At 46.1% G+C, this 22,448-nt stretch overlaps 1 protein-coding gene across 7 annotated transcripts in view; it reads right to left on the minus strand.

The window, feature by feature from the left end:
- Positions 1 to 10,664, minus strand: part of NCOA1 (nuclear receptor coactivator 1) — a 136,222-nt gene extending 125,558 nt beyond the window's left edge. For 4 of the 7 annotated variants that reach the window (XM_084901420.1, XM_084901422.1, XM_084901421.1 and 1 more), the window contains exon 1: positions 9,740 to 9,868. The gene's annotated coding sequence lies outside the window, so the exon portion shown is untranslated. Of the gene's footprint in view, positions 1 to 9,739; positions 9,869 to 10,288 lie in introns of those variants that run through there. The other 3 variants (XM_084901424.1, XM_084901423.1, XM_084901419.1) reach the window with 2 other exon arrangements.
- Positions 10,665 to 22,448: the final 11,784 nt, after the last annotated feature.

A 22,448-nucleotide genomic window follows, 5' to 3' on the forward strand; every position in this document is an offset into this window, starting at 1 on the left:
CAGGCAGTCAGACATCCCCCTAGGAGCCCCAGATTAGAGAGGGTGAAGGCCAGGCTGAGGGATCCCCTCCTGTGCAGATTTCGCACACCAGGCCTCTAATAAGGCAACTTGAAAGTCTGGTTGTAAATTCAGTTCATTTTTATAATAAATTACTATTTTATTTTATTTATTTATTTATTTATTTATTAAATATATTTTATTGATTTTGTACAGAGAGGAAGGGAGGGAGAGAGAGAGTTAGAAACATCGATGAGAGTGAGTCATCGATTAGCTGCCTCTTGCACATCCCCCACAGGGTATATGCCCGCAACCAACGTACATGCCCCTGACCGGAATCGAACCCGGGACCCTTCAGTCCCCAAGCTGACGCTCTATCCATTGAGCCAAACTGGTTTCGGCTTTATTTTATTCTAATAGTTATCATAGCCAAAAAAACATACTGCACAAAGATGAGAAGGAAAAACCAAAGGGAAGAATTGCATCACTTGCTGCAATGAATGAAACATGATATTCGATTTTCAATCCCATTCACCATTATGCAAAGGTTTTAACTAAAATTCAACTAGTATACTGCCATATTAACTAATGACAACCAGTTGTTACTACTAATTAATCAGAATTTATTGGCTTTTTATACTGTCAGCCAATGGGCTGAAAACCGCTAAAACTCTTCCTTTATAAGATTTTTATACAGCTTAGAAAACGGTGTTTCCAAGTTCAAGTATATTTATATAAAAATATTCTTAAAGTTAACACACATCATTTTCAGCGGTTAGATACAATAATAATGAATGCAATTCCAAATATCCATTTTAAAAAACCTCTTTTGTAACATGGAATTTTATTTTGTTTTTTGAAAGGTAGTTACTTTTTGAGTCACTGTTAAGAATTTACCATCATCCCAAAAAGACAGATTAAGTGTGTTTATTTTTCAAAAACATCTGCTAGGTAGCACACGGCTCACAGCCACTTGTCGCAGATAATGTCAGCAAATTTGGAGCATTTGGGTTTTTGTGAAGGAAAATGAGTTAGTCATCTTTAAGTTAGACAATTCTTAAGCCCTTTGCCTGAAAATGACCAGTTAACGTCTATAAAGTAGTATACAAAAGATCTGCATGGTAACTCCATCTGCAATACAAAATATACGAAGAGTCTATTTTTTTAAATAATAAATCCAAAAATCCAATTATCTATGCCTCTACAAACTGTAAAACATCACAATAGATAGACTGAAAATTAATGTCCTTGCAGAACTCAAATTTCCCAGATAATTTTATGCAAACCCTACTGTGGAGACCATGGATCCCAATGGTCAGAGCTCTCTATCAGTGTCTTGCAGGCCATCAAAATTTAGAAGAGTTATACTTAATGGTAACCCAAGGATACTGTATCCATCCCTGAATTACTACCAGGTTGGCAAAAGATACAACTGCAGCACCTTCTGTGACACCAATAGTCTTCAACTCTGTTCCCCCGGAGCAATGCTGGCTAGTGGCTCAGTCACATAACAGGGTTGGAACAAGGTCCAAGACTCTTCATGAGATATCCTGCCTTAAGTCATTTTTGGAATGTGGCACGGCATAAATAAACCGGTAAACTAAATCATGGACTACATTGAGAGCCGGGGGCTTTCAACGTGCTTGACCAAAAGATATACAGTGAGATATGTCTATACAAAGACACATTCTTACCCTTATATAATAAGTCCACAGCATCCTATTAAAAATGCCAAACGATAATACATTGTTTAAAAAGATAGATACTCAGCCCAAACCGGTTTGGCTCAGTGGATAAAGTGTCGGCCTGCGGACTGAAAGGTCCCAGGCTCGATTCTGGTCAAGGGCATGTACCTTGGTTGCAGGCACATCCCCAGTAGGGGGTGTGCAGGAGGCAGCTGATCGATGATTCTCTCTCATTGATGTTTCTAATTTTCTATCCCTCTCTCTTACTCTCTGTAAAAAAAAAAAAAAAAATCAATAAAATATATTTTTTTAAAAAGATAAATACTTGGGGTGTGTGTGTGTGGGCGGGGGGGGGGGGGGGAGGAATAAGCCAATAAAAAAGAATTTGTACTAATGTCTATAAAAAACAGACAGATATGCCCTGGCTGGACAACTCAGTTGGAACCTCATCGAGATGCACCAGGGTTGGGGGTTCAGTCCCTGGTCAGAGTACCTTAAAAGAATCAACCACTGAATACATAAACAAGGACAACAAATTGATGTTTCTCTGTCTCTCCCTTCCTCTTTCTCTAAAATCAATTTTAAAAAACAACATAGTCTGTTCTCAAATATACATAAAAATGAGTAAGTTCCCACTGTGTGTAAGCCTTACAATATGGATGTGCAGTGAGAACTCCTGCCTCCTCACTGCTTTCTGATGACCCAGGAGCAAATTTCAAACTCTATGAAAATATAAAATTGGGGGGTCAAAAAAAAAAAAAAAAAAAAGAACCACATAAATTTGGAAAACAGATGTTTCTTTTCCAACAGATTTACATCCTTCGCTGTGTCCCACCACTTCTCTCCATTAAGACCCCTCAATGTCTTGCTACTGTACCTAGAATGTCTGGATCCCTCCTCTTCCCCACTTCAGCGGGTACCACACTCCTTCCCTTTCCCCTTCATACTTCCTAAATAACTCCAAGCTTTTCTGTCCTTTCATCTTTACCATTTAATCTTCCTGAATAGACTACTCGCCTCGCCCTCACTCATACAGAAATCATCCCCGGCCTTCAAGGACCTAGTCCACCGTCAAACCCTCCATAAAACGTGCCCTGATCTCTCTCAAAGAAAAACAGCTGCTTTCTTTCCGGAATCCTCAGAGTCCCATTTCAGTACCTCTCTCACAGCACTCACCACATTCATTAGTATTATAGGTATTTGTGTATCTTATCACCTCACCTCGGTCATAATCTCCTTAAGAATGGGACCTATATCTTATCATTTAACTTCCCTGTCTTTTAACAACACAGCACCTTGAACCAAGTAAGTACTCATGTAACTAAGTCTTGAGTGAATGATTGAGTGACTACTTATAAATTCAATTACAGACTTCCAGTACCTTCTGGAGTGGAGGGGAGGTACAACTTAAAAGACTTCACAGAACAAATAACTTTTGCCTTGTTTTTTCCAAACTCACCGAAGTAACACCAGTATTACACCTACAGGTGCTTTCAAGAAGCAAGGACATTTCATCCTTCAACTATCTGGCCAAATGTGGTAGGTTATCTTTATATACACACATACATGCATTCACAATAGAATATCTTCTACTGTTAAATAATCGAATCTCTGCTTGATAATAAAAGTATGTAAATATTTTAGCCATACGAGCAAACTAAAAATGTACATATCAGGATTAACCATTCAAAATACAGAGAATGACCAAGCAATTTATTCCATGTGGAAAAACAAAGAAACAAACCAAAAGAAAAACCTTATGCTTTCGTTATTTACTAACAAAACTCGAGAGGCGGTATTTTATTGCAAAACCAACCATTCAAAGATAAGCTTACCTAGACAGAAGCACCAGAGAATCAACACTATGAAAGTACAAAGGTGAGATAAGAAACTGCAGGAAATCTTAGAGAGATGTTTTTCGACGTTAAGTAACTGGTATGTATGGTTCCTGGGTCACCAGAAAGCAATGAGGTGGCAGGAGTCCTCACTGCCCATCGACAGAACAGAAACAGAGTCCAGAAATGGAAAGAGGGCTGCCATGTGGCCAGGTGTGGCAAAGACGCTTGGAGAGAAGCTACCTTAAAGGTATGTCATCCTGAATACCTACAAGCTGTGCAATCTCATGCCAGTCCCTGACCCTCCCTGAGCCTTGTCTTCTTGTTTATAAGATGTAATAATATGCAGAGCAAGCACGGTACCTAACTACAGTGTCTCGAAGACATCACTCAGTAAGTATTTGCTGACGCTGAATGAGGGCCATACAAAGAGAAGCAGACATTTCTCTCCAGGCACTGGTGCCGCATTTGAGAGAGCAGCTTTATTTTTTTATTTTTATTTTTTTAAAATATATTTTTTTGGTTTTTTACAGAGAGGAAGAGAGAGAGATAAAGAGTTAGAAACATCGATGAGAGAGAGTCATCGATCAGCTGCCTCTTGCACACCCCCTACTGGGGATGTGCCCGCAACCAAGGCACATGCCCTTGACCAGAATCGAACCCTGGACCCCTCAGTCCCCAAGCCGATGCTCCATCCATTGAGCCAAACCGGTCTCGGCGAGAGAGCAGCTTTAATTAATTCCTTATTACAACAGGAATTGAATTTATAAGTAGTCACTCAATTGACAGTCCATTTTTGGCCAAAAAAATAAAAACAGCCCTTTCCTCTTAGCTGATGCATGACTCAAAAATTTACTAGAATTCTTAAAATTTAAAATATCTGTCATCTCTTTCAAACACAAGAAGCCTGATACCTGGTTCTGGCCCAAGTATTGCCAATACTTACACGACCCGAGAAAATCACTGTATTAGTGTGTGCCTGGCTACAGTCTCCTCATCTATAATGTTAAGGAGGTTGTCTTAGAGTCCTATTGAAGCCCCTTTACTCTAGATGTTATGCAGGCAAACAGCTATTAACCTACAAATCATAGACTGTTAGCATGAGAAAAAATGTGAAATCAGACCCATATGCTCATTTAATGAATAAATAAAACCTCTCAGGCCCACAGAATTGATGACATGATGGGTACCAGATTATAGAACCAGAAACAACAGGGGAAATCCAAGAAACTGCAAAGGAAGGGATCAGAGAATCTGGTGTTGGGTTTAGGGTATGGAAACGTAAGAAAACATTATTAAAGTCTCGATGTGACCCAATCATTACGCTAGACACATCTCGTTATTTAAATTAAAGATCATACAATAGGAGGGTCAGTGCATTATTCCAATTTTAAATACGAAGCCCTGAGGTTCAGTATGGTTAAATGACTAGCCCAAGGATATATCTCCCAGATATAAGTATCTGGAAGGTTAGGACACCATTCCCAGTCTAAAGTCAACCTCCATTTCCAAAAGAAGATTAAAAATGGCCTCAAGCCAAAGCCGGTTTGGCTCAGTGGTAGAGCTCTGCGTACTGAAAGGTCCCAGGTTCGATTCCGGTCAAGGGAATGTACCTTGGTTGCGGGCACATCCCCAGTAGGGGGTGTGCAAGAGGCACCTGGTCGATGTTTCTCTCTCATCAACGTTTCTAGCTCTTTATCTCTCTCCCTTCCTCTCTGCAAAAATTCAATAAAATATATATATATATATAAATGGCCTCAAATTACAAGCCAGAGGAGCAAAGATGAACTATCCTTCCGGAAAACACAGGATAGTACAGTGTGATTAAACTCGATCCTGTAGATAGGTTTCCTTCACTCTGTGCTTGCACCTATGGTGAGCAGTTTGGTCCGTCTGTTCCCAATGGTCAGGTTCAAGGCTTCTCAGGAAAGCCCAGCTTCCCCCACTCTCCACAACGAAATAAATCCATAGGGAATAATTAGATCAAAGTAGTCGATCTAGAAATGAGGACAACTAGACTGATTAATTTCAAGTCCGCCACATGCTCCTTAAGTGACTTCAGCCTCTGATTTGACATAAGCTATTTATTCTTTGAAATATGAAAACTACACTGAGCTTTTCTAAAAGCCTGTCACTTCAAGAAGCCGCAAAAATACTGTTGCAGATGGGGGTCCGGGGGAGGCAGCATGGATACAACAGCCCACTCTATTTGCAGTTCTAGCATTGGACGTACATGCTGGTGTCAGTGTTTTGTAATAATTTCTCTTGTTCAATCATGTATCCTGCAGGAATATAAAGTAACCATTCTATACTCTGTATTAATCCAAAGACTGTGCACCCACAGGACAATGTCCAGAACTAATGGGGAAAAAACCTGCACCTCCTTCTTAAATGAACCACCCAAGAATGGTACCCGGATGCCACTAGGCCTTTCTATGACCTCTGACCCTATGCCAACGCTTTCACAATATATACCAGTCAGCACCACAGCAACCCAATCCTCTGTGCACCATGTGTTGAAAGTCACAAAGTCTAACTAGAATATAAAGAAGAGAAGAGGGAAGGCTTGAAGTGACTAGACCTCATCTCCAATGCTAAGAAGAAAGGTCAGATGCTGAAACCGGTTTGGCTCATTGGATAGAGCGTTGGCCTGCGGACTGAAGGGTCCCAGGTTCAATTCCGGTCAAGGGCACGTACCTTGGTTGCGAGCATATCCCCAGTAGGGGATGTGCAGGAGGCAGCTGATCTCTCTCATTGATGTTTCTAACTCTCTTATCTCTCTCCCTTCCTCTCTGTAAAATAAATAAATAAATAAATACAATTTTTAAAAATCAATAAAATATATTAAAAAAAGAAAAGAAAAAAGGTCAGAGACCACAAGGCCCATCCTCAGTGACCAGTGACCAAGGGCTAGGCTACTGGTTAACCTGGAAAATAAGAAATAAACAAGACCCTCCCTACAATCTAGTCCAGTGGTGGGCAAACTCATTAGTCAACAGAGCCAAATATCAACAGTACAACGACTGAAATTTCTTTTGAGAGCCACATTTTTTAAACTTCAAGTTCTTCTAACGCTACTTCTTCAAAATAGACTTGCCCTGGCCATGGTCTTTTGTGGAAGAGCCACACTCAAGGGGTCAAAGAGCCGCATGTGGCTCAGGAGCCACGGTTTGCCAACCACTGCTCTAGTCTGTCCAAATAGGTAGTAAAGTTGTACGGGGGTGGAGGGAGGGGAGGGGGAGAAATTTGTATAGTTCTGCAGACAGAATGGAGATAGTGCTCTGAAATACATGTATTTAACCCAATCCCACACTCTCCTCTGCACCCAGAATGCGAAAAAGGACCAGCCTACCACATGTTTTTGGACCTCTGCCATGAAAGCAGTGGAAGGCCCTCTGAGAATTCCCATGATTATCATATGAAGGCAGTAATCCCTGCCAAGACAATAACGAGCACCTGAGTATCTCCTACCCACCCGGTCACTTAGGGGACCCTATCCAGTGGGGTGTGCTTCACTGACCTCCATGCTTGCCTCCAAAGGAAGGCTACATGAGGCCACAGAGTTTGAAGCCACCCCACTCCATAAGGTATGCAGCATATGCAAACAATGTGAAGCCTTTAGAGAATGAGGAAAAAAAAAAAAGAAAAAAAAAAAGACAGCATAAAGTAAGGAATACAGGGAATCTCTAGAGAGAATAAGTGAAACTGATGAAAACAGAGAAGGGCGGGCTAAATGTTCTTTAAAAACCAGTGATAAGCCCACACCGGTTTGGCTCAATGGATAGAGCGTAGGCCTGTGGACTGAAGGGTCCCGGGTTCAATTCCGGTCAAGGGCATGTACCTTGGTTGCGGGCACATCCCCAGTGGGGGGTGTGCAAGAGGCAGCTGATCGATGACTCTCTCATCGATGTTTCTAGCTCTCTAGCTCTCTCCCTTCTTCTCTGTACAAAATCAATAAAAATATATTTAAAAAAACAAAACAAAAAACCAGTGATAAGTCCTATTCTGATGGACAGCACGAAGGGAAAAGATGTCTCAAAGCTCACCCAAACCCTCTCTTCTCCGCTCCACCTTTCAGCACCTCCGCACCACCCTCGTCGCTTACCCTACACTTAGTCCCGGTACAGGCCGATCGCCGGATTAGCAGGGCCTGGAGTAAGTACACGCAGAGAACATTCCATCCTCCAAACATCTTTAAGTTACCGAGGCTTGTTTACACCCTGCCCTATAGAGCGAATGCGTGAGATTCTGCCAACGCTTTCACAACATACACCCGTCTGCACCACCGCAGCCCCAGCCTCTCTGCCCACCAGAAGGTTAACACATACACAGAAAACAAGACATTCAACAAAAATGACAACGGGCCCCTAGACTCCCTCTACAGTCAAATGTCGTCGGTAGTAGCAGTATCACTGTATCACACCCACTCGGTGCTACCCTTACAGCTTCCTGGCATACGCAAAGGCTTGGGATTAGACAGACTGCCGCTTCTGTTTCCAGCCCAGGTTTCTAGAAAGGAAACCCTGGAATTGAGGGAGAAAGAAAAACAAATGTTGGCAGAAAGAGGGAGGGAAATGCATTGTCTATATAATCCCAGTTTAAGTGGAACAATCACCATTAGTTCCATCAGCCACTTTCTTTTTTTTTTTCCTCTCTCAATAAAACCACTTACCCCAAAAATGCAGATCTAAAATATGTCCTTTGGCGTAAGCCACACAAAAAGCAATTTAAATAGACACAATCCTACAGATTTTCTCAGGAAGAAATCAGGGGGATGAACTATAAACTATGCAAAATTCAAGTTTTACAACCTTCAACATTCTACTTCATTGTGTGTTACATAAATGGAATAAAACAGCAGTGCAAGATGTCTCCAAAAAATCAAACCAGACACCTGTTCTTATAAGCAACACCCCTGCATTTTCTCTCCAAACCATTTAATATTCCCCAGTCAGGCCCCCTTTTTTGATACACTGATCCCAAAGCATACGCAGTCTGCATAAGAAATGGAGGGAAAACATTGCAGACCCTCGTTCAATAAAACCAAATCAGACCTTTCCACAAAGTACAGGAGATAAAACAGACACACTTCCAATTGTACTTCAGTTTATAACAAACAAGCTCAAAGAATGCCCATGCCGTAGTAAGCTGAATCACACCCCACAGGCTACCTTTAACCCACAACGTTTCCAGCTGAAGAGCCAAAGGACCCAAGCAAACACTCTCTCTTCTCACATTATTCTCAACGTGAAGAAATCTGACCCCTTCCTACTACATCACAGCTTCTGTGAAATAAGCCGAGAGGCCCCTTTGGCCAACTTTTTTTTTCTTCTTTTTTTTTTTCCCCTTAAATACTAACCTCCAACCAATTCCAGAAGAGGAGACACACCTCAAACAGATTTAACCCTTGAAACCCATCCTCCCCACAGTCCCCTAGCATCTAAGCTTCCTCAACAGCCATGTTTCTCACGGTGCACTTGCTTCTCTTCATCGCTGGGACTTACCGTGCGTACGGTAAGTCCCAGCCCTCACAGATCATGGACATCCACAGAGGGGGCTGGGGCAAGAACCCCTCATGCGCCATCCTCCTCCTCAACTTTCAACAATGCACCTCTCCAAAGAACAGAGGATCGAGTCACCTTCCCCACAAGGACACACACCTGCCTCTTCGAGGCCTCTGTCATCCAGCAAAGCCAAGCAGGAGAGGCTTAAAGTTTCCTTGCCCACCAAACTCTGCGGCCCTGGCTCGCTCCACACACTATCCTTGTCACACACACACACACACACACACACACACACACACAGGCTCTATGGTCCAACCCCCCACACCCGTCTGCCTCTACTATCCATCAGCCCGGGCAGCTTCCAAGCCCAGGGGGAAAGGCTGCTTTAAAATAAGCAAGTCCATAAATAAAAACAAGAAGGGGTGGGGGGTAAGAAAACCATCGCTGGGGTGTCAGGACTAGGGAGACCCTGGTGTCCGGTTTCAAACATTTCTCTTCCAAGAGACCAGGGAAGGGCTCTGACCATTGAACGATCCCACCTCCCGATCGCCAGCGTCTGCATCCCTTCCAAGGTCCTTTCGGGCAGAACCCCGGGAAGGGGAACCAACCTTGGAAATCTCCCTGATGCACCCCATTCCTGCCTCCGAAGCCCCTCGCCGGGGAGCAGGGGAAAGAAAGACAGCGCCCCGGGCGCCGCCGTCGGAGGCTGCGCGCTTACCGGGCGGCGCGCCGCGGTCGTTCCCATTTCGCGGTCCGCGCCGGCGAGGCTCCGGGAGGCGAACCGCCGCCGGCCAAGGTCACCGCGCTCGCCGCCGCCGCCACCGGGGCCGAGGGGCGCCCGCGCCGGCTTCCGGCTCCCCCTCTCGGCGGCGGCGGGGAGCACGGCGGGCTCGGGGCGTCGCTCCCCACGCCGGGCCGGGGCCGCGAGCCTGGCGCCCCCGCGGCGGATGCTCGCCGCCGGCCCCGCGCTAAACTGGGGCAGCCGGGAGGGCGCCGCGGAGCGCCCGCCGCCGCCGCCGCCGCCTCAGCGGTCCCCGCGCCGCGCAGCCCCCGCCGGGGCCGTGACAGCTGCGACCTCCGCCCCCTCCAGCCGCGCGCGGGGCCGGGGGGGACCGGGGAGCGGGAGGGGGCGACGCGGGGAGAGAGCGCGGCGCGGGGGGCGCAGGGGCGCCAGCTGCTCCCCGCCCCCGAGGGCCGCGGCGGCCGCGCGGCTCGTGACAGCTGCGCCCCCGGGAGGCGAGGCGCCCGCCGCCCGCCCGCCACTCACCTGCCGCCGCCGCCGCCGCCTCCGGGCCGCGCTGCCGGGCGCCGCGCTCGCCCGCGACCGTGGCAGCTCCGCCGCGGCCTCCGCGCCTCTTCCTCGGCCCGGAGCTCCGCCGCCGCCGCGGCTCTCGGGCCCCCTCCTCCGGAGAGGGGTCCCCCCGCAGGGGATGCGGAGCGCACCCGCCGCGGGCTCCGCTCGGGGGAGCCGCAGGGCGCAGAGGGGCCGGCGCGCCCGAGGCCGCGGTCCAGCCGTCGGACGGGAGGGCCGGGCGCACCGCGTCAGACTCCCGCTCGCCGGGCCTGAAGAACAGGCATTTCAGCCGCTCTCCGCGGCCGCCATGTTCGTCTCCTCCTCCGCCGCCGCCGCCGCCGCCGCCGCCGCCCCCCGCGCGCGGCCCCGCCCCCTCCGCGCCCCGCCCCGCCCCGCCCCGCGCTCGCCCCGCCCGCCGCGCTGCCCTGCGCTCTGGCCGCCGGGCCGCCGCCGCGCCCCGGGGCCGGAGAGCGAGCGCAGCTCCGACGGCGCGGCGCGCGGGGCAGCGGAGCGAGGAGCCGCCCCGCGCCCCCTGCCGGCTGCGGCCCCGGGAGGGTGTCGCCTCCGCCCCGGCCCGCGCCCTCGGGCCGGAGTGCGGGGAAGGAGGCTCCGGGGATCACTCGGACCCTCCCGCGGGGCAGCGACCTCGGACCCCGGGGCCGCCCGGCGTGCAGCCTCCGCGGCGCTTGTCTCTCCGGAGGCGGTGGAGGACGAGGGGCCTGTCCCCGCGCTAGTTGGTTGCATTGCTTTGCGGGAGACACGTCCCGCGGGGGCCTCGTTGTATAGTCTGTGCCATTGGAAGGGGGTTGTGTGGATGGGTTCACGGGGAAAGCGATCGCCAGCCCACCTCGTTGTACAGATGAAAAGGTCTGGCCGGGTGACCCGCCTGCCTGGCTCTGCAAGTCTGTGAATTACCCCAAATGTCTGACACTGACAGAACTTGCCCCTCACCTTTCTTCTTTTCAATTGGCTCAAAAAAAAAAAAAAAAAAAAAAATCCATCATGGAAGTTGCTACTTCCAAAAGCAGAGTGAGCCTTGTCACCAGAGGAATCAAACAGCTGCCGGACAGGCTTTCCGAGTCGTGATGGCTTTATCTGGAAGGCATCCCTCTTTCCAAAGGCTGGCGATTTAATATCATCTCTCCCCGGCTGTGCTGAGGCTGAGGGAGTCCGTGGCTGCGGAAGTGCTTTCGGAAGCATGCACCTCTGCTTTCCTGCACCCCCTTTCCCAGTTAGCTGTCTCCCCAACCAAAGCCCTGTCCGGCTGCTGCCCCCCACCCCCCACGCTTCTCTCTCTCTCTCTCTCTCTCTCTCTCTCTCTCTCTCTCTCTCTCTCTCTCTCTCTCGTTCACTCGCACACACCCCTTCCCACTGAAACCTGACTGCCTTGAACACTCCAACCTCCCTGGCCCCTCTCTGAGACAGTGGGCAACTTCTTCCAGCGGTAGGTACTCCATCCTGCCATACTCTAGTATAACAACCTCCTCTTCCTGTCCTTCACATTAAACAATCTTTAGCCCACACCCCACATTCATCCATATATTCACCCCCTTATATATTCATTCAATTGATTCTTGCCAAAAGCCTGTTCCTGGGACCCTGGTTGCATTCCATTAGTTCTTGGCCTCACCTGGTTTAGCAAGACCTCTAGCCACCTGCAGAGTCCCCATCCCCAGTAAGAGCCAGGTCAGCCCCATTCTGCAGGACCTGCCTCTCACTGTAGTCCAAGCCGGCCTGTGGGAGCCAGGGCCTTGCACAGGTAATGCTGGCTGGTGTTAGGGACTGCCCATTGCCAAATCAAACGGACACTTTAGTGCTTAATGCTGCTAACTTCTCCTTTTTGAAAGTCTCCTCTCCTTTCTGTCTCCTACGTCATCCTCCTTTCTCCACCCGTTTGCTGACCTTCCCTTTGCTAGCACTTTCCTTGGCTGCTCCTATTTTACAAAGCCACAGATGTTGGTATCCTCAAGGTTTTATTTGTTCCCCTCCTTTCCTCTCACTTAAATTAACTTAGTTTGTTTCCATAGCTTCAATCTTGTCTAATAAAGAGGGGATATGCTAATTGACCATCACTCTGTCACAAAGATGGCTGCACCCAGAGCTGAGGCCAGGTTCCCATAAGGAGCCTTAAGGAGCAATCAGCAGGGACCTGAGGCTATGCCCTCCCCCACCCCCATGGGGCTTGACAGGGGCCCTCAGGCCACACCCCCCACCTGGCAGGGTTTGACAGGGGACCTCAAGGTGCTCTTCCCGTCCTGGTGCTAGGCTAGGGGACTTCAGGCTGCTCCACCCACCCCAATGCCAGGCCAAGGGGACTTTAGGCTGTGTCCCCCCCCAGTGGGGCTTGACAGGGGAACACAGGCTGCACCCCCACCCCAGCATGGGGCCAGGGGACCTGAGGCTGTGCCCCCTGCCTGGCTGGGCTTGACAGGGGACCTGAGGCTGTTCCCCCCACCCCCCACTCAGTAGGGCTTGATGGGGGACCTCAAGGTGCACCCCCAGTGCTCAGTTGGGGGAACTCAGGCCATGCCCCCACCCAGCAAGGTTTCACAGGGAACTTGAGGCTGCACACACACACACTTGGCAGGGTTTGACGGGGGACCTCAGGCCATGCCCCCCACCTGGCAGGGCTTGATGGAGGACCTCAAGGCACACCCACTACCCTGGTCTGGGTTGAGGGACCTCAGGTCACACACCCCCATCTTGGCACCGGGTCAGGGGACCTGAGGCTATGTCCCCTTCCCAGCAGGTAATGGGTGGGACTGGCTGGGTCTGGATCTAGCCCAGTGGGTGGGGGGCGGCCAGGTCTGGTCTCACGAGATTTTGAGGTGTGTATGGGTGGGCGGAGATTTGACTCTGGGTCCTGTGGTGAGCCCCAGACTCTGATAGGAGGAAGGTTTTCATATACATTTTACTAATTTTCTTTCATCACTGACACTTCTATTATAGAGAAAGGGCAAATAGCGATATTAAATTTTTCCCTCTAATTAAACCCCTTTTAATGTGCACAAATTTCGTGCACTGGGTCACTAGTTATTAACAATACCTGTATCTCCTTCCAGCACCCCCTCACACACACCACACACACACACACACACACACACACACACACTCCTGCAGCTCAGTGCGGATTCACTTTAAAACTTCCTTAGGACATGCAATGCTGAGGTTTTGTTGAATGATGAATGACATTTAAGGTATGACTTCTATTGCCATAACCATCCCTAGACGCTAAAGAAAAGAACTCCTTTTCCAGGGTGAGAGTCCTTCTTAAGTAAAACTCTTAAGTAAAACCCTCTTATTTTCTCTACAAACCACAACCACTTGCCAAAAACAATTATAACCCACTTTTTTTTTTTCTTTTTGTGTGTGTGTTAAAATACATACAAATGTACAATATTTACCAGCAAAACCATTTTAAGGGCACAGTTCAGTGGTAGTAAATACGATCTCATTGTTGTGCAGACCTCACCACCATCCATCTCTACAACTCTTTTCATCTGGCAAAACCGAAACTCTATATCTACTAAACAATCACTCCCCATCCGCCCCTCCCCCAGCCTCTGGCAACCACCGTTAAGCTTTCTGTTTCTATGATTAAGACTCCTGTAAGGGAAACCCCACAGTATTTGTCTTTTTGTGGCTGACCTATTATTTCACTTAGCATAATGTCCTCAGGGTTCATCCATGTTGTAGCATGTAGCATACTCTCCTTCCTTTTTAAGGCTGAATAATATTCTGCCATGTGTATATTTGCTTATCCATTCATCCGTCAGTTGCCATTTGGTTTATTTCCCCATTTCAGCTATTGTGAGTAATACTGCAATGAACATGGTTGTATAAATATCTCTTCAAGATTCTTTTTAGTTCTTTTTTTTAAAAAAAAATATGATTTTATTGATTTTAGAGAAAGGAAGGAAGGGAGAGGGAGAAACATTGATGAGATAGAACCATCAAACAGCTGCCTCCTGCACACCCACTACGGGGATCAAACCCACAGCCTGGGCTTGACTGGGAATCAAACCAGTAAGCTCTAGGTATACTAGGTAACACTCACCTGAGCCACACCAGCCAGGGTGGGGTACACACTTTTTTTTTTTTAACTGCATGTTTGCCAAAGACCTATAGAAAAAAAAAGTGTTTCCAATCTAGGGTCCTGCCACGTTCTCATAAAATGAACTTTGTCCATTTTCCTTTGAATAGTCTTTAATTTCTACATTTGCTTGAAGTATAGGCATTAAGAAACTTAGGTTTAGCCGAAACTGGTTTGGCTCAGTGGATAGAGCGTTGGCCTGCGAACTGAAGGGTCCCGGGTTCAATTCTGGTCAAGGGCATGTACCTTGGTTGCGGGCACATCCCCAGTAAGGGGGGAGGGGAGGAGTGCAGGAGGCAGCTGATCAGTGTTTTTCTCTCACCAATGTTTCTAACTCTCTATCCTTCTCCCTTTCTCTCTGTAAAAAAAAAAAAAAAAAAAAAAAAAAAAAAAAAAAAAAAAAAAAAAAAAAAAATCAATGAAATATATTTTAAAAAGAAGAAAATTAGGTTTAGAGTTAGGAAGATGTGGGTGTGAAATGGCTCTACCACTTATTAGCTGTGTGACTCTGAACACCCCCAAGCCTCGCCGTCCTCACTGGTAAATAGGGATGCTCGCAAAGGATCGTTGCAAAGACTGAATGGAATAACATATGCCCATCACTTAGTTTACTGTTTGCCCATAAGAAAGCAAAAATGAGCTCAAACCAAGAAGATAACAATGTGCTCAGCCATTCATCGGGCGAGAAGAATAGGCACAGAATAGCGCCAGCTGCACAGCCAACAGGATGCAGTGTCCCCTGAGGACATGCTGCAGCTGGAACGTGTCATAATAGCCGCCTTCTTTGAGTGACTACTGCTTTCCTACTCACAGAGAAACTTTGTTCTCTACAAAATCATAGGTGTCAGAAGCTTTGGTGTGTGCAGTCACATCACTAAGAAAATGAAGCCTCCGTCTCTTGCTGGAGAATCTAAGTCCTTTTGACAGAGATGTGGCCTTGATTTACAACCCAGGCGTAGAGTTTTACGAAAGAGGGTCACTGTACAAGCATTCTACCTCTATCTGAACTTTACTGTTTCCAGAGCAGCAGGACCTTGGGTCCGCTTTGTGGTCCAGACTGGGGGTTGAGCCCTTTATCCACGGCCATGCCTTACTTTGAACTGATCAAAATACTGCTTTATTTAAGCTGCATCTGAACTCTGCTAAAGGCTACTATCTTCTAGCAAGCGGTATTAAATAAAAGTAGGTATTACATAAACATAGGGCTTCATTGGAAGCAGCTTAGAAATTATTTTTTTAGCAATTAAAAATTAGACACTTCTTGCCTGCAAATGATAATGACTTTGCATTAAGTTTTTTTTTAGAGTTTCTTCTTCTTCTAGTGCCCCCAAGCTTTTACTTGGGTGGTAAAACGTTTTGCCCAAGAAGTTGATTCATTAAAGCCAAATAAAAAACATACTGTGTCATAGTGTCCCATTATCACAGACCAGGTTTTCTGACCTCTTTGCGGGGTCTTGTTCATTAGTTGCTGTAACTTGGTTCCTATCCAATAGGCAGCAGTTATTCTCTAAAATATTCCTAGCTCCCAAGTTAGTTAATTCACTTTTCAGAACTAAATAGTTAGCAACATCATCTTGCTTCATGCTTGGGGCTGAACTCTCCAGCATAGCTCCAATGTGTCCCAGACCTAATAGCAATGTAGGTGCAATCATATATATTTAAATGACAGTCTTTGCTCTAGCCGGTTTGGCTCAGTGAATAAAGTGTCAGCCTGCAGACTGAAGGGTCTCAGGTTGGATTTTTCTTAAGGGCACATGCCTGGGTTTCCGGCTTGATCCCCAATAGGGTGTGCAGGAGGCAGCCAATCAATGATTGAGCTCTCATCATTGATGTTTCTATCTCTCTCTCCCTCTCCCTTCCTCTCTGAAATTAATTAAAAGAATATATATATTAAATAAAAGAAAATTGTCTTTTCTTAAATGACCACTTCATGCCTTTTAGTCTCAGCAACTCTCCAGTTTCTCCTAAGGTGCATGCTGTCCAGGCATTCTGGTCTTAACTAAGATGATGACTACGTTTCCTTTGTTTTTTACATCTGAATTTTGGGGATTATATTCTCTATAATGGACATTTTGTTTATTTTAAAATTTTCACTGCTGAAAGCACGTCACAGGGAACGCTTTCCTTGCACCTTCCGAAGATGACGATATCGTCTATCTTCTCAAGCATGGATGATGTAAAACAAAGCCTTGCCTCCCTATCACGTGTAGGCTCCCATCGGACAGGTTGTAGCGGGTGCGTCTCACTTTCGAAATGTGAACGCCAGAGCCAGTTGTGTTCGCAGGAGGACTGGCTTGGCAGCGGTCTGTGCTGTGAGCTCTGAGGGATGCCAGACGTATCCCACCCCCTCGCTTACTACTCTGCCTGCAGTTTCAAAAACAGAGATTCATTCCTTTGGATTTGTAACTCACTATCTCAGGATGTTCCTTTCAACAAATCATTTCTCCCCGATTATGGTTATTGTAGAAAATTGAGGACATACAGAGAAGTTGATAAAATAGTAATTACCTATCGTCCAGGACTTAGACATCCCCACTTTGTGAACATTTTGGTATTTCCTCTTTTTCCTTTGGTAGGCCTGAAATTGAATAGATAATCTTTTTAAAAGAACTCTTTTGTTATGCATTTAAGCAACTTTACAGTAAAAGAAATCTGATGAATATAAATTCCAAGCATTTCTCTAAATTTACTTCTGGTTCCTCTATTTGTTCAGTACATATTACCAAATACCTGTCCTAGGCAAGGCCTTGTGCTACACACAGATTAGTGATGTGACATTTTCACAGTGTGTAAAAGTGCAGGTGTTTTCACACATCAGTAATCAGAAGTGTAATCCATGCATACAATGGAATCCATACATAGAATCCATGATCTAATTTTCTTTAAAGGTTGTATTGCTTTCACCATTCCCTATTGCAAATCTGAGGTTTGTTCCTCCTTCCTCTTGCTTTTGGATTCTTTCCTTAGACTTTATTCTTCAAAGAAGGTTATCAAATCAAAGGGCATAACTGTTAACTTACTTAAGCAATCTTCTTTTGGAATTCCCACACTTACAGGAGGAGAAACAATTACTTTAGAAACTTACAGAATGCCTTAGACATCTCATGAATGCCATCAAGCAGATGGCTTTCTTCCCATTTAGGAAGGTAGGGGCGTTGAGGCAGGTAGTGTCACAGAGGGTAGGGCCACCTTCTTCATGGCTGGTTAGCCTTTCTGAGAGTAGCAGGAATGGTTGCTAGGAGTGACAGACACCCTTTCCCATCATTAGGCTAGGCCAGTAGTTAGCAAACTGTGGCTTGTTGGTCCCTTGAGTGTGGCCCTTCCACAAAATACCACGTACAGGCGAGCACATACAGTGCGATCGAAACTTCGTGGCCCATGCACAGTAGTCGGTTTTCGGCCTGGGCGAGTCTATGTTGAAGAAGTGGCATCAGAACACTCAAGGGGCCAAAGAGCCGCATGTGGCTCGAGAGCCGTGGTTGGCCAACCACTGGGGTAGGCTGTGGACTCCTCCAGCCTGTGAGCTCCCTGAAGGCAGGGCCCTCCACATCCAGCAGATAAAAGCCAACAGCCCTTGCTTTTCATTAGGCCTGGCTTCCAGAAGAACCTGTAGTTGATGCAATTCATTCGTTCCGATTTCTGCTGACCGATGATGACTGAATTTTCCTGTGAAGATGGGACCTCCCATCTGCTAGTGCTGGGGAACAGGACCTCTTCCAAGGCAACTGAGACATGGGTGAGAACTCATAAGGGTACCAATTAGTGCCCTGCTGAGGAGTTCCCAGGCAGATCCTGCTGAGGGATCCTCCCTGCTGGGCCCCTGGACAGCTCGCATGGGACTGGCTATCCCTGGCCAAACTTTCCCTGCACTGAGCTGCAGACTATGGCTGCTGTGGAACCTTCTGGGTGGTTACAGATGGACAAAGCCCCCCTCTCTCAGCTTGATGGGGTGGACATACTCCTCTTTCCCTCCCTCCTTCCAGGGGTGCCCAAACTCTGCCAGCTGGGCAGTGGGAAAGCATGAGAAAGCAGAGAAGGAGCCGTAACCGGTTTGGCTCAGTGGATAGAGCATCAGCCTGCCGACTGAAAGGTCCCAGGTTCGATTCCAGTCAGGGGCATGTACCTTGGTTGTAGGCACATCCCCAGTGTGGGGGGGGGGGAGGTGCAGGAGGCAGCTGATCGATGTTTCTCTCTCATCGATGTTTCTGACTATCTCCTTTCTTCTCTGTAAGAAATCAATAAAATATATTTTAAAAAAAAGAAAGAAAGAAAGCAGAGAAGGAGAAATTGCTGTGTATACGTCCTCATTGCAAACTGGCAGGCCCCAAGTTTTCGTTCTATAAGAATTACAAGTAGAGATTTTATCCAGAGATTCATTCATGAAATCATTTAATAAGTAATTGCTAAAAGCCCCACTATGTGCCAAGCATTCTAAAGTATTATGGATGCTGAGGGAACTATTTCTGACCTGAAAAGCTTACATTGTGGAAGAAAAAGATAAACAATTCAATAAATGAAGGAAGGTTTGATATAAACATTAATGCTAAAATAATCCAATGTATTAGTCACTCTAAATCCCTCTCAGAGTTTCCCTTCAGTACCAAGCTGAATAAAATGTATGAAGATTCTTCAATTCAATTTAACAAACTGAGTGCCTTCTTCCTACAGTGGCTGCGAAGCTGTAAAGACACAAAAGAGGCCACCATCTTTTAATAGGGAAGTCTGATGTATTAAGCTAACTCAGTGGTCAGCAAACTGCGGCTCGTGAGCCACATACGGCTCTTTGGCCCCTTGAGAGTGGCTCTTCCACAAAATACCATGGCCTGGGAGAGTCTATTTTGAAGAAGTGGCATTAGAAGAAGTTTAAGTTTAAAAAATTTGACTCTCCAAAGAAATTTCAATCATTGTACTGTTGATATTTGGCTCTGTTAACGAATGGGTTTACCTACCACCGGGCTAACTGAAATATTGGTGCTTGTATGTCTTCATTTCAGGGAGGGAGAAGTATATATTTCTATCCATGCTATTCATGGAGTCCTCACAGGTCAAGGATGTGCTTCACACTAAGCATATCCTGAGTCCACAAGCTCAGAGTCTGCACATAGCTTCTTGTTTGATGCGTGTCTACAGCTATGATTCCAGGAGTCTATGTGTGTCCTGCCCCTTTGCTCTTCCCCATTGCCCAGTCTCGTCACTGCTCTTCAGCCTCTCCTGGTCTCCCTTCTCCAACTACCCTTTCTTTAGGAGTTTGCTATCTCCTTGCTTTTCTAGTGTCCCTATGGGCAGGACACACTCTTACCCTTGACTCTTTCCTTATCTGAAGTCCTACAACCACAAACTCCTAAGGCAGGAAGAGGTCTAGGCACAACTTACTCATGTTAGATAAGGCATCTGAAGCCTGAAGAGCTTAAGTGACTTGTCCAAGGTCAAACAGCTAATTAGTTGCTAGTGACTTGTCCAAGGTCAAATAGCTAGTTGGTAGAAACTCTTATCGTATTTGTTGGAGGAATGAATGAATGAAAATATTTGGTGAAGGAATGAAGGAATGATAAGGGAACCTCCCAATGTTGCACTTATATGTGTCAATAGCAAAAACTTAGGTCCAAATTAAAGAAAAAAGAAAAGAGGCAAGACGGAGGTTGAAATACCATACAGATGTCTGCTTTGGCCTCTTTGGCCAATGTACTGGATGACACCAAGGAAACCAAGACAAATTGTCACTGCCATATAGAGAAACTGACAGTTCTGGTGACTTCAGTGCTGATGTTAATTGGAACTGTGCACTCCAGCCATAAAATCATTTATCATCTGGCATTCTGAATGCCAAGTGATATTTATCTTGTAAATCTTTATATGAGGACACTGAATAGCAAAGTAGCTGGTGCCCTTGATAGAAATTTTACCAAAAATGATAAATTATACATATGCACAGGGGAATTCAAAATATTTAACGACTGGTATGACAAAACCCAACAGACCAGCTCTAAGCAACCCGTGTGGCCATGCCTGTGTATGCTAACTATTGGAAATGCACATGGCTGCCGCTTATATTAATGCTCGAAGACCAACAGTGCTCAGTTTTGAAAAGGCTATTCTAGTGGATGGGACAGAGAGAGTGCAAAGCAGTGTTACATGGTTACAGACCAACATCTCTCCCCCACCCGAACCCCAAAATTCTTAGCCTGATACTTCTCCATTCAGTAGAGCAGAGCTTTACTCACTGTTCCCTCAACTTTGTCCTCCAGACTTCAGCAAACCCTAAGACTGGCCACTTTCTTTCATCACTATGTTCCTTCACTCATCTAACTCCAGAGCCAGCCGCATCTCCAGGAGGCCTGCCCTTACCTACTCCATAAGCCTATTAACTTCACTGGCCTATAATTATCCCTGATACCTGCCATGCACCTTCATCATGTACCTAATAGACGAGATTACTTTTTTTAAAATATATATTTTTATTGATTTTAGAGAGAAAGGAAGAGGGAGAGAGAGACAGAAACATCAATGATGAGAGAGAATCATTGATTGGCTGCCTCTGGCATGCCCCACACTGGGGATTGAGCCTGCAACCTTGGCCTGGGCCTTGACTGGGAATCAAACTCCAACCTTCTGGTTCACAGGCTGATGCTTAACCACTGAGCCACATCAGCTGGGCTAGACCCAATTCTTGACACGATTTAACCATAGAAAAGACTCAACGAAAATGTGATGGCATGGAGGACCAATAGTAGAAAACCAAAGTTCAAGAAATTTTAGAATGACTCTAATACTAAGCAATACAATTATAATCCCCTGAACGTTCTTGTGGTCCACGTAGGGATTCCACCTCTAATTCTGAAAGATAGAAAGCCAAATACAGAAATTATAGATTTCTATTACTGCTCAAGGACTTCCCTGTGTCTTACATTATAGTTTGTACTGAAGAAAAACTAAGGAAGTATATCTGATGGAATGCCTCCCAAAAACCCAGAGATATGTTAGCCAACAACCCACAGGCAATTGCCACAACTGTTTAGCCTCCATTGGGAGATGGAAGTGATTACACAGGATTATAATTAACCAATCATTCGACAGGGTTGTGGGCTGGATTGTGACCCTCCCCCCAAATTCACATGTTGAAATCCTAACCCCCAGTACCTCAGAATGGAAGTATTTGGAGAAAGGGCCTTTAATGAGATGATTAAGAGAGAGAATGAGGCTGTAAGGGTGGGCCCCAATCCAATCTGACTGTCCTTTATAAAGAAGAGGAAACCTGATCACACAAAGAGACACCAGGTGGAGGGATTAAGAAGTACAAATTGGCAGTTATAAAAATAGTCCTGGGGATGTAAAGTACACCATAGGGAATATAGTCAACAATACTATAATAACTATGCATGGTGTCAGATGGATGCTAGACTTCTCGGGGTGAGCACTTCATAAGGCATATATAAATGTCTCATCACTATGCCGTGCACTTTAAAGCAAAATAATACTATACGTCATCTGTAATTGAAAAATAAATTTTATTCAAGTATTGTGGATGCAGAGGGAACTATTTCTGACCTGAAAAGCTTACATTGTGGAAGAAACAGATAAACAATTCAATAAATGAAGGAAGGTTTTATATAAGTAAAATATATGAAGTACAAACATTAATGCTAAAACAATCCAATGTATTAGTCACTCTAAATCTCTCTCGGAGAGAGGCACCAGGGATGCCTTCATGCACAGAGGAGAAACCTTGTGAGTATACAGTGAGAAGGTGGCCATCTGCAAGCTGAGGAAAGAGGCCTCATAAGAAACCAAACCTGCCAACACCTTGATCTTGAACTTCTAGCCTCCAGCACTGTGAGAAACTATGTTTTTTGTTGTTTAAGCCACCTAATTGGTCTGTGTATTCTGTTATGGCAGCCCTAGCAGACTAATACAAACAGGGACTTAATGCAAGCCTAATGTGCAAGGGTTACAGCAGCAGTCTCCTCAGCTAGGCTGTAAGTATTTGAAGGCAGGACCTAAGTCTTATATTTCTTCATATTTCCCAAAGGTCCAGAGAAGTTC

Source organism: Pipistrellus hanaki (assembly GCF_964339955.1).
Source record: "Pipistrellus hanaki genome assembly, chromosome: 12".
Classification (NCBI taxonomy): domain Eukaryota; kingdom Metazoa; phylum Chordata; class Mammalia; order Chiroptera; family Vespertilionidae; genus Pipistrellus; species Pipistrellus hanaki.